Here is an 11,113-nt window from a genome sequence, read left to right as displayed (position 1 = left end):
ATCAAGGAAGGCTGAGATGAATCCAAGGAACTTGTAGTATATGTGATCCCTCAAGATATGATTAGTATTCTGATGTTTTTATGATGTGTTTTTCAGAATGGTGGTATTACACACTTGACCAGGCGATAGTTCGGGCGCTGGTGAGGGATCAGGCTCGGGCTCTGGAGCCGGGCAACTATACGATTAGATGAAGGAGTTCATCTCCTCTAAGATCACAAACAGTATTCTGGATCATACCCCTATGATCTTCGGCACGATCAAAGAGGGTATTTTAGAGCTCATTGATGAGAGATTGAGTGCTTTCCGCACTGATGTGGCGACCATGATGGGGTCGCACACACTGACTTTCAGGGAGTTTGGAGCTTGTGGAGCTCCCGATTACCATAGGCCTTGGGACCCCATTGCGAGTACTAGATGGTTGGCTGATGTTGCCAATGCATTCCGCACTAACAGATGTCTCAAGGGGGACAAAGTTCGAATTGTATCCTGTCTTCTGAAGAACAGGGCATGTGACTGGTGGGAGGAGGTCGGACGAGCCATTGGTGATGATGCAGCTCTTGATGCTATAACTTGGAGCGACTTCTCGGCTAGGTTCCGAGTCGAGTTTGCACCTGTGATAGAGGTGCAGCAGCTTGCTAGGGAGTTCCTGGATCTTTAGCAAATGACTGAGACAATGGCAGAGAGTACCGCCAAGTTTAGGGAGAGTGCCCTTCTTGTTCCGTAGTATGTGGCAGACGAGGAGATGAAAAAGTCCCGATATCATGAGATGTTGAGGAGTGACATTCGGCAGTTAGCCTATCTAGCTACAAAATGCTGGAGGATATGATTGTCAGAGCTAGAGAGAGAGAGGGAGAGAGAGAGAGATTTAGAGATGGAGAGGAAGAGGAAACCAGATGCGGATTCCCAAGTATTTTATTTTAACCTTTTATTTTGAGTTAAAGAGAGGGACTCGACGAGTTGACGCCTAGACTCGTCGAGTAGGATCGCGATTCGCTGACTGGATTAATGAATGGACTCGACGAGTCGGCTAGGTGACTCGACGAGTCTGTGTTGGCAGTAGAAACCCTAAATATTTGGGCCTGTACCCTATTTAAAGGCCTTTATGGCCCTCATTTGCGGCCACTACACCCCTGAAAGCTTGTAGAAACTCTAGAGAGCAGAGAGAAAGCTTGTAGAGCAAGAGGAGGGCTAATTCATCATTCTTTGGTGTGTTTTAGCAAAGGGAAGGAAGGATTTCGAGCTAGGCTGACTTGTGGGACTCAAATCTTCCATCATTTCGTTCAGAGCTGCTGTGGGGGGTAAGGATTCATGTCTATCTTCATTTGAGTAATAGATTTCATGAATCTAGGGTTTCTTCTCTTCACTTTTGGTAAGAGATATAGTGTGTCTGATGTCCCCTTGTGACAATATTATCAGATCTAGACATTGAGAGGTCCAGAGAGTCCCTATTCTTCAGCTTTATGCAATCCTTTATGAGTTTTGGGGCCTAGGTTATCATATTAAGGGTTATTTTGACATATAGAGATGATAGTGTGATGCATGGGCCTAAATTTCAAACCTTTACGTGACTTTTGAGTGCTAGAAGGTTAGATCTACTACTTGGAGAAGCAGATCTGACCTCAAAAGGTTGTTTGAGTGTTGCCATGGAATGAACTCACCGAGTCTATAAGGGGACTCGACGAGTCGAGTCGGGTTGCCTTGCAATTCATGACCAGTGGTAACCCGTCGAGTGGAAGGTTTGCTCGACGAGTCGAGTGAGGTTTAGATAGACCCAGAGGACACGTTTGGACTCGCCGAGTCACCTATGTGCACTCGACGAGTCTGGTCAAAGTTGACCGTTGACTTTTAGGGTCTAGTCAATGTTTGGACTTTTGAGCCATTGGAAGGGTAAAATAGTCTTTTACCCTCCTGAGAGAACTTAGAGAGGGAAGAGCCTAGCCTTTGAGAGTCGTGTTGATTAGAGTAATTATTTTATGTGATTAGGCGGAGGCTAGATCAGTATTTCCGAGTTCGAGATATACCGAGTTACCCGAGGTGAGTCTTCTCATTATACTTTATCTAGAGTGGTAATTAGAGTATGTGACAGATTATGTTGTATGCTAATATATGATATGATATCTATGTGATTCTATGCTATGTGTGATTCAGAGATTATAGAGTTAGGACCGGAAGGTCCACAAAGTTAGGGCCAGAGGGTCCACAGAGTTATGGGACTAGAGGGTCCTACTAAGACACTTTGACCAGAGGGTTATACAGAGTTATAGCCTCGAGTGGCTAATATGTGTTGTATGTGGTATTTTGGGGAACTCACTAAGCCTTTATGCTTGTAGTGTTATGTGTTTCAGGTACTAGTGACGATCGCGGGAAGGCGCCAACATGATCCGTACACACAGACCGAGGATTTTATTTGTGATCTTGGGATATGTTTTATTTGATGACAATTGTTGAACATGAGATTTGAGAATCTTTAAGTGATAATTATGTTGTTTGAAAAATGAAAAATTGTTTTGAAAAATTACGTCGTTACAGGTCTACTCTAAGACTCAGGAGCAGCATGAGGAGCACTTGAGGGAGGTACTGGAGATACTGAGGAGGGAGATACTTTTCACAAAGTTTTCCAAGTGTGAGTTCTGGTTGCACGAGGTGCAATTTCTTGGGCACCTTGTCAACCAGAAGGGTATTCTGTTCGATCCGGCCAAGATAGAGGCCATGATGTAGTAAGAGATTCCAAGGTCTCCAACTAAGATTTAGAGCTTCCTGGGTCTAGAAGGTTATTACCGGAGATTTATTCAGGACATCTCCAGGATTGTTGTTTCTTTGACTCAACTGACCAAGAAGTCGGTTACCTTCCATTGGGGGCCTGAGCAGCAGGCAACCTTCAAGACTCTCAGACAGCGGTAATGTGAGGCACCGATCCTGACTTTGCCGGAGGTCGTCGATGACTTTTTGGTTTACTATGATGCTTTGATCATGGGCATGGGTGTAGTATTGATGCAACGAGGTCAGGTGATAGCTTACGCTTCGAGGCAGTTGAATACCCGCGAGGCTAACTATCCGACGCATGATCCAGAGTTGGGGGCTGTAGTTTTCGCCCTCAAGATTTGGAGGCATTACCTGTATGGGGTCCGTTGTACCATTTACACAGAACACAAGAGTTTGAGGTACCTCATGGATGATCCGAACCTGAACATGAGGCAACATTGATGGTTAGATGTGGTGAATGATTATGACTGTGAGATCCTTTACCACCCGGGCAAGGCCAATGTGGTGGTCGACGTCGTGAGCCGCAAGGCGGTAGCGGCTCCGATTCGAGACAACTGTCTGAGGATGACAATGATTACTCCATTGATGGAGCATATCAGAGAGTTTCAGGTCGAGGGCCTTAACGATGAGCGCCGAAAGTGCGAGCGGATCGTTGGCCAGGTGGCCTCATTTGATTATGACAGTCGCGGGTTGTTGACCCTGCATGGGAGGGTCTGGGTGCCGTACTGGGGCGGAGTACGGCTGGTTCTGATGGATAAGGCCCATAAGTCGACGTTCTCCATCCATCCCGGGGCGACGAAGATGTATCGGGATCTTCTCCCTGATTACTGGTGGCCCTACATGAAGCGGGATGTATCCTGGTACATTGAGAGATGCTTGACCTGCAGAAAGGTATAGGAAGAGCACCAGAGACCTCACAACGAGATGCAGCCATTAGAAATCCCCATTTGGAAATAGGATGATATCACCATGGACTTCATTACGAAGCTTCCCAGGACCGCACACAGAGTAGATTCGATATGGGTCATCATGGATCGGTTGACCAACAGTGCTCGTTTTATCCCGATTCAGGAGAGCATATTGGTCGAGAAGCTGGCCGAGATTTACGTGCGTGAGATAGTGGCACGACATGGAGTGCCTGTCTCGATGGTGTCAGACCGAGATGTCTGTTTCACTTCCAAATTTTAGAAGCGGTTTCACGAAGAGATGGGTACTTGTCTTCATTTTAGCACCGTTTTCCACCCCTAGAAGGACGGACAGAGTGAGAGGACGATTCAGACTCTCGAGGACATGCTACACAATGTGTCTTAGATTTCTGTGGTAGTTGGGATACGTATCTTCCGTTAGCGGAATTTTTGTATAACAACAGTTACCATGCCAGCATAGACCGACCTCCCTTCGAGATGCTCCACGGGAGGAAGTGTAGGACCCCAATCTATTGGGGTGAGGTCATTCAAAGGGTAATGGGGAGTGCTGAGGTAGTACTCAAGACTACAGAGCAGATCCAACAGGTCCGGAGCAGGCTCCAGACTGCTCAGAGTCGGCAGAAGAGCTACGTCGGATACATTGGTCCGTTCACGGTTTGGCTCGGGTGGGCCGAGTTGCTTACCGTTTGGATCTTCCAACAGAGCTCTGCCAGATCCACAACACTTTCCATGTCTCTCAGCTATGGAAGTGCTTAGTGGATGAAACAGCGGTTATACCCTTAGAGGATATACATGTTGATGACAACCTTTATTATATCGAGAGACCAGTAGCTATTCTCGATAAGAAGACAAAGGAGCTGAGGACAAGAGGGTTGAGTTGGTGAAGGTGTAGTGGCAGCACCGCAAGGGTTCAGAGTGGACTTGGGAGCCCGATGAGGAAATAAGGGAGCATTACCCGGAGCTGTTCCCGGATGCAGCAGACTTCGAGGACGAAGTCTAAGACAAGTGGGGGAGAATTGTAACACCTCATCCCTGGTATGTATTTAATTATATTTTATTCGCTTTTGTAGAGCTACTTAATGAGTTGGAAGCCCCAAACTCGTTGAGTAGAAATCAGATTTGATGCGGGATCTGAAGTCACCTACTTTGACGAGTTGAGGGCCTTGACTCGACGAGTAGGGCTGTTAGGATGAAACCCTAAATTTGGGTTTTTGCACCCTATTTAAGCGTCTTAATCCCCACCCCTCAGCTTCATTTACAGCCTCCAAGTCCCAAACCTAATCCACGAAACCCTAGTGCTTTGCTCGAGATTGTGAGCCATTTTGAGTCCATAAGGGAACTCGACAAGTTGGGTTGTGTTGTCCTGTTTCAGCTTAAGATAGAACTCGACGAGTCTATGAAGGGACTCGACAAGTTGATTCGCTAAATCGTGACGATGAGCAGCCCGATAGAACTCGACGAGTCGGGGGACGACTCGGCGAGTTGGGTTGTGATCTCAGGACTGTTGAGTTAAAGAACTCGGTGAGTTGATAGGGCGACTCGGTGAGTTGGTCAACCCATAATGTTGACTTTGACCAGGGGTAAAATGGTTATTTACCCTTAGAAGAATTATCAGTTTCTGATTAAGTGCTTATTGTGATGATGATAGCTGGGGAGTCGATTGGAGCAGCCATTAGAGATTCCTCACACGAGATTTCAGCAGCCAGATTCAGAGGTGAGTTTTCCTATAGTAGAATGGGTCGAAGACATCAAGGTCGGCCCGTATATGTATGATTAGTACCCGAGTGTGGGCGAGGCCCGTATCTCCCAATTAGCTGAGTGTGGGTGGGGCCCGTATCTCATAGCTTTAGTTGAGTATGTATATATGAATGGTTGATAGATTTAGTTATACTTGTTGTTTGTGTGATACTTGTATGTATGTTTAGTAGCTGAGTGTGGGTGGGGCCCGTATCTCTTAGTAGCTGAGTGTGGGCGGGGCCTGTATCTCATAGCCGACGGAGTGGGGCAAGGTCCATATCTCCTAGTTAGCGGAGTGTGGGCGGGACCCGTATCTCCATGAGTGTGGGCGGGGCCCGTATCTCTTAGTTGCATGTTATACGTGTATGGTATGTGGTAGTTTGGGGAGACTCACTAAGATTCGGGCTTATAGTTTTCAGTTTTGGTTTCATGTACTTCTGGTAACAAGGGGAAGAGCTCGGGATGATTGCAGTGCACACACCATTGATTCAGCCTGGGATGTCTAGACTCTGATATTTTGACACATGATCTTGATACACTATTTTGTTGTGATGATTTGAGATACAATAATTATGTTTTTATGAGATGATGACTGGTATTTATGGTTTTTATGAATAATTAAAAACGAAAATTTTGGACTATATTTTTGGGATGTTTCAGTCATACCGCGTCGTGTCGGTTGTGTCGCAAAACTTTGTCGGGTCATAACTTCTTCGTTATGAGTCGGATTTCAGCGTTCCTTATATCCCTGAAATCCTTGTTACGACTACTTCGACTTTTTTTAAAGATATTGGGTCTATCTATTATTTTATTTTTGACGCTTATTTTTATTATTTTTTATTACATCATTAATAGCAAGTATAATGCACAAAAAATCACATAATTCAACTAATACTCAAATAATCCCTCTTCATTACGTCAAAATAGATTACAATTGTTGACCCTAACTATTAAATTATCATACTAATGCATAGCCAGAAACACGGACGTTATAACTTGTGGGTGTGAGTTCATGGGTTTGATTCCCATTATACCCTTTTCCTTTGCTGAGCAACTAATTTTTATCCAAAGGCAATGGTACTATTGGAAAGCCTTGCTTCCTTTCTCAGTCAGCCATATGCCAACTTCTTTCTCAGCCATACCTTGATTTACGAGTCATACACCCAAATTTTGTTTATCAAAAACCTTCAGTTGACCGAGTCAGCAAAAAATGTCTGACCTGATTTGATTTGACGCATATCAAACAGGGCCTTAGTCATCAATCATCATAATTTATTCACCCAATATCATAAAATTGACTAAATGGGGATTTTTTTTTTGAAATTTATACCGTGTGACTTTTTTACCGGCTTAGACCGTTTAGATTGCATAGGCCCACCCGTGACCAACTCCACTTAACTCGACCGACTAGCATTAATCGTAGACCGTAAGAGGCCGCCTAGGCCGATTTTTACAATACAAATATATATATATATATATATATATGTGTGTGTGTGTGTGTGTGTATGTGTGTGTGTGTGCAGTATTATACACATGGTAGGTTCCGATCCAACAATATATAGAAAAGCTGTAAATAAAGTTCAAAATTTTTTCAACGTGCACCAATAATCTAATGTACAATATTTTTTTATGGATTTGATCTCTAACAAACTTGAACTGATTATTATATCTTTTACTTTATTTTTTCTATTTGTTTTAATGTTTTGTTTAATTAAAAAATATCCATCCCCACAATACATTACTCTCTCTCTCTCTCTCTCTCTCTCAAAATACTCTCCCCTTACACGATGATATCATGTATCCCCACCAAGCACCACCACCTAGTTCATCTTCTCGGATCATTAACAACCTACTAACATGCAAACAAAAGCATATCCATTGGTAGGCACTAAGATTCTCACATATAGACAAAGAAATGTACACAAATTTAACAACCTACAACTCAAACACATATATAATGAGAAAAAACCTAAAAAAATACTACATTCACACAATGAAAATTTTAACCTTAAAAACACACATGCACATAAAACCAAGATCAAGATCAAAGTTTTAATACACAAACAACCAAAATCAAACTCTGATTGTAATAAAAAATTCCTTAAAGCATGTTTCAAATCAAATGATAAATTGAAAAAATCTGTTTAAAATCAAGTAGAAAGAATAAGGGGCATGAAATTCAATTTAACTTTAAAACCGATTTACATAATACGTTTAAAATCTTCAACTCAAAATAGAAGGAGTTACACTTTAACACTGTAACGTCCAGATCCCGTTGTACTTTATATTTTGCAAATTTGGCATTTTATAGGATCGCCACGACGTGGTGGGGAGGCACCACAATGTGGAAAGTCAAGGTCAGCACGCGTAGTTTATTTAAGCCGCCACGACGTGGCAGCTGGCAAATGAGAAATCCTATTTTCCAGGTTTTACTCCTTATATAAAGGAATGAGGAGGCTAGAGTTTTCTCACCCTCAGCCTCCATCAAAACTGTGAAACCCGAAACCCCCCCCCCCCTCTCATTTTGAGCCTTTGTTGGTGTTTTTGAAGCCTTGGAAGGAAGAAAGAAGAAGAAGAAGAAGTGAGATAAGACTCAACAAGCTATTCCTCATCCTTTGTGTTAGCAATCTTTTGGACCTTTGTAAGTGTCCAAGACTCGGTTTTTATCAAAATAGAATGCTAGATCTTATGTTTTGTCCCTTAAGCTTCATGTTTTTTGAGTTAGAATGACGAGATCTCATAAATCTGGCAACTTTATGAATCTATGGGACTTTGGGTATGAGTATTGGTTTGGATCTGGTTTCTTGTTGGGTTTTGAGCCATGCATGGGATTTGCATGGAAAAACCCTCTTTTTGGCTCATTATGACTTCAAGACATGCATTGGACATGCATGTCTATAAAGCACCAACTTTTATGTTGGATTAGGTATTAGAATCTGTTCTAGAGTAAATGAGCTATGGAATTGTTGGAATAAGTGCTTAATGAGGAAAGTTATGTCATATTTAGCTCCTTTGAATCTAGGGTTTGAGGTTTTGACCTTGTGGATGGTTTTATCGGGTAAAGTTGGAAACTTTATCCTTCTAGACCTTGTTTCATACCAGATCTGAAATTTGGAGCCTTTGGAATCGAAGAAAACAACTTAATATATTAAGCAACTGAAAACCCAGTGCCCACGGCGTGGCGGTGGGGAAAATCGCGACTGACTGTTACTAGGGGGCCACGACGTGGCGGTTGAATTTGACCATTGACCTTTGACTTGATTTGGCTTTTGGTCAAACACCTATTTTGGAGGAAGAGCTCAAAGTTTATTTGGTTTGACTAACTAGGTGGTGCGTACCATCGGTACTCTGTCAGTGAGAGCAGTAGCAGTAGAGCATTTTCTATGAGGCGAGTCTTCTCACCACACTAGTGGGTGGAAGGCACCAATATCGATCCACTGATTCATATGTGTAGGATGTATGTGACTATGTGACTATTATTGATATGATTGTATGATATATGCATGGAGCCAAATTAGGCTCATAGTCATTGTGGACTAGGGGTTGATACAAACCTGGGGTTGATAGGACGCTACACAACTACTTGCTATTACATGGGGTTGATATGAACCCGAGGGTTGATAAGGACCCGACAGAGCCACGTGCTGTTATATTTATATGTATGTTTTATGTGGTATTATAGGGAAGTTCACTAAGCTTTGTGCTTACAATTATGTTTATGGTTTCAAGTACTTTCAGTACGAAATGAAAGGGCCCAGTGTGATGACACAACATTCTCCCCCTCCTGTTTCCGTAATTATGATTTCTTTTACTCTCATGTTTTGGATAGTTTGTATCTTTGATGTTTACGAGACATATGATGTATGAGATCGATGAATTTGAAAATGAAATTTTTATCACTATTTTTGGGACGTTACAAACACCATAATCTGATTACGCTAAACCAAAAAATGATTATTCTTCAACATTGATGAATCATATTAAATATCTCCAGCAAAAATTTGAAACCCAAATCTTCGATTTTTTCCATTATTCTTCAACATTGATGAATCATTTTCTTATGATTGTAATATATATATATATATATATATATATATATATATATATATATATATATATATATATATATATATATATATATATATATATATATATATATATATAACCCTCTCCCTTTCTTAAAAAACTTCAATTCTCTTACACGATGACATCATGTATCCCCACCAAGCACCACAACCTAGTTCATCTTCTCGGATCATTAACAACCTTCTCACATCTTCTCACATGCACACACAAACATATCCATTTGTAGGCACTAACCTTCCTACATACAAACAATCAAATATACACAAATTAACAACCTGCAACTCAAACACATACATAATGAGAAGAAACTTAAAAAAAAAATAGATGTACACATAATGAAAAACTAAACCTCAAAAACATACATGCACACAAAACCAAGATCAAGATAAATGTTTTAATAAACAAACAACCAAAATCAACCTCTAATTGAAGTCAAACATTCCTTGAAACATGTTTAAAATCAAATGATAAATTAAAAAAATATTTTTAAAATGAAGTAGAAAGAATAAGGGGCATGAAACTCGATTTAACTTTAAAACTGATTTACAAAATATGTTTATAACCTTCAAATCAAAACAGAAAGGAATTACACTTTAACACCATAAAACTGATTAACCCAAAACCAAAAAATGATTATCCTTCAACAATGATGAATCATATTAAAATATCTCCAACAAAAATTTGAAACATAAATCTTTGATTTTTTCCATTATTCTTCAACACTGATGAATCATCTTCTTAAGGATGTAAAAGATACCTCAAAATATGTTTGTGGAATCTAGTGAGAGAGGAGGCTGCAAATGTCATGCACCTTGGCAGAGTAAAGCTCCCAACTGAGGCATTAATCAAATGAGTCAACCAGGTGTAGAAGCTCATACATGGAGGAAAGGCAAACACTCGCCTGCCAAGACCTATAAAGAGTTTTTTAGATGGAGGCATATACATAGACCGATCAAGGATTTTATAGATGGATACATATGATTATCAAGGAGTTTCTGGAGGAAAACAACAGTCCACCCTATCGAAAGACGGTGAACCTTACTAGAAACCAAGATGAGGATTGTCAGAGAAGTTGAAGAGAGGTGAATGGTCGTGGGGGATATATATATATATATATATATATATATATATATATATATATATATATATATATATATATATATATCTACTATAATAAATGAAGGTTTTTTTTTCCACTTGTCATACTCTCATTCAATTTGCCAAATGTCATTTTGTGATTATTTTGAATTAATTTTAATTCCACATGTCATTTTATGAGTTTTTTATTTTATTAATTCCACGTAGTATTTAAATGCATATTAATTTCCTTAATTAAATTTTCTTGTAATTTCAAAATTAGTGAATTAAAGCTTCATTAATTTTCTTTATTTTATTTGTATAAATTATTTGTTTAAATTTAGAGAAAAAACACTTTAATTTTTATAATTCAATATTTTTCTTATTTTTCGTATAAATTCAAAATTCTCAAATATTTAAAATTTTATATTTAATTTTTTCTTTTAAATTAACTCATGTAATACATGACTCTGATACGTAATATATATATATATATATATATATATATATATATATATATATAT

The sequence above is a fragment of the Lactuca sativa genome, chromosome 7 (assembly GCF_002870075.4).
Source record: "Lactuca sativa cultivar Salinas chromosome 7, Lsat_Salinas_v11, whole genome shotgun sequence".
NCBI classification, from domain to species: Eukaryota; Viridiplantae; Streptophyta; class Magnoliopsida; order Asterales; family Asteraceae; genus Lactuca; species Lactuca sativa.
The sequence above is the reverse complement of the archived record's forward strand: the minus strand, read 5'-3'. Positions refer to the sequence as shown.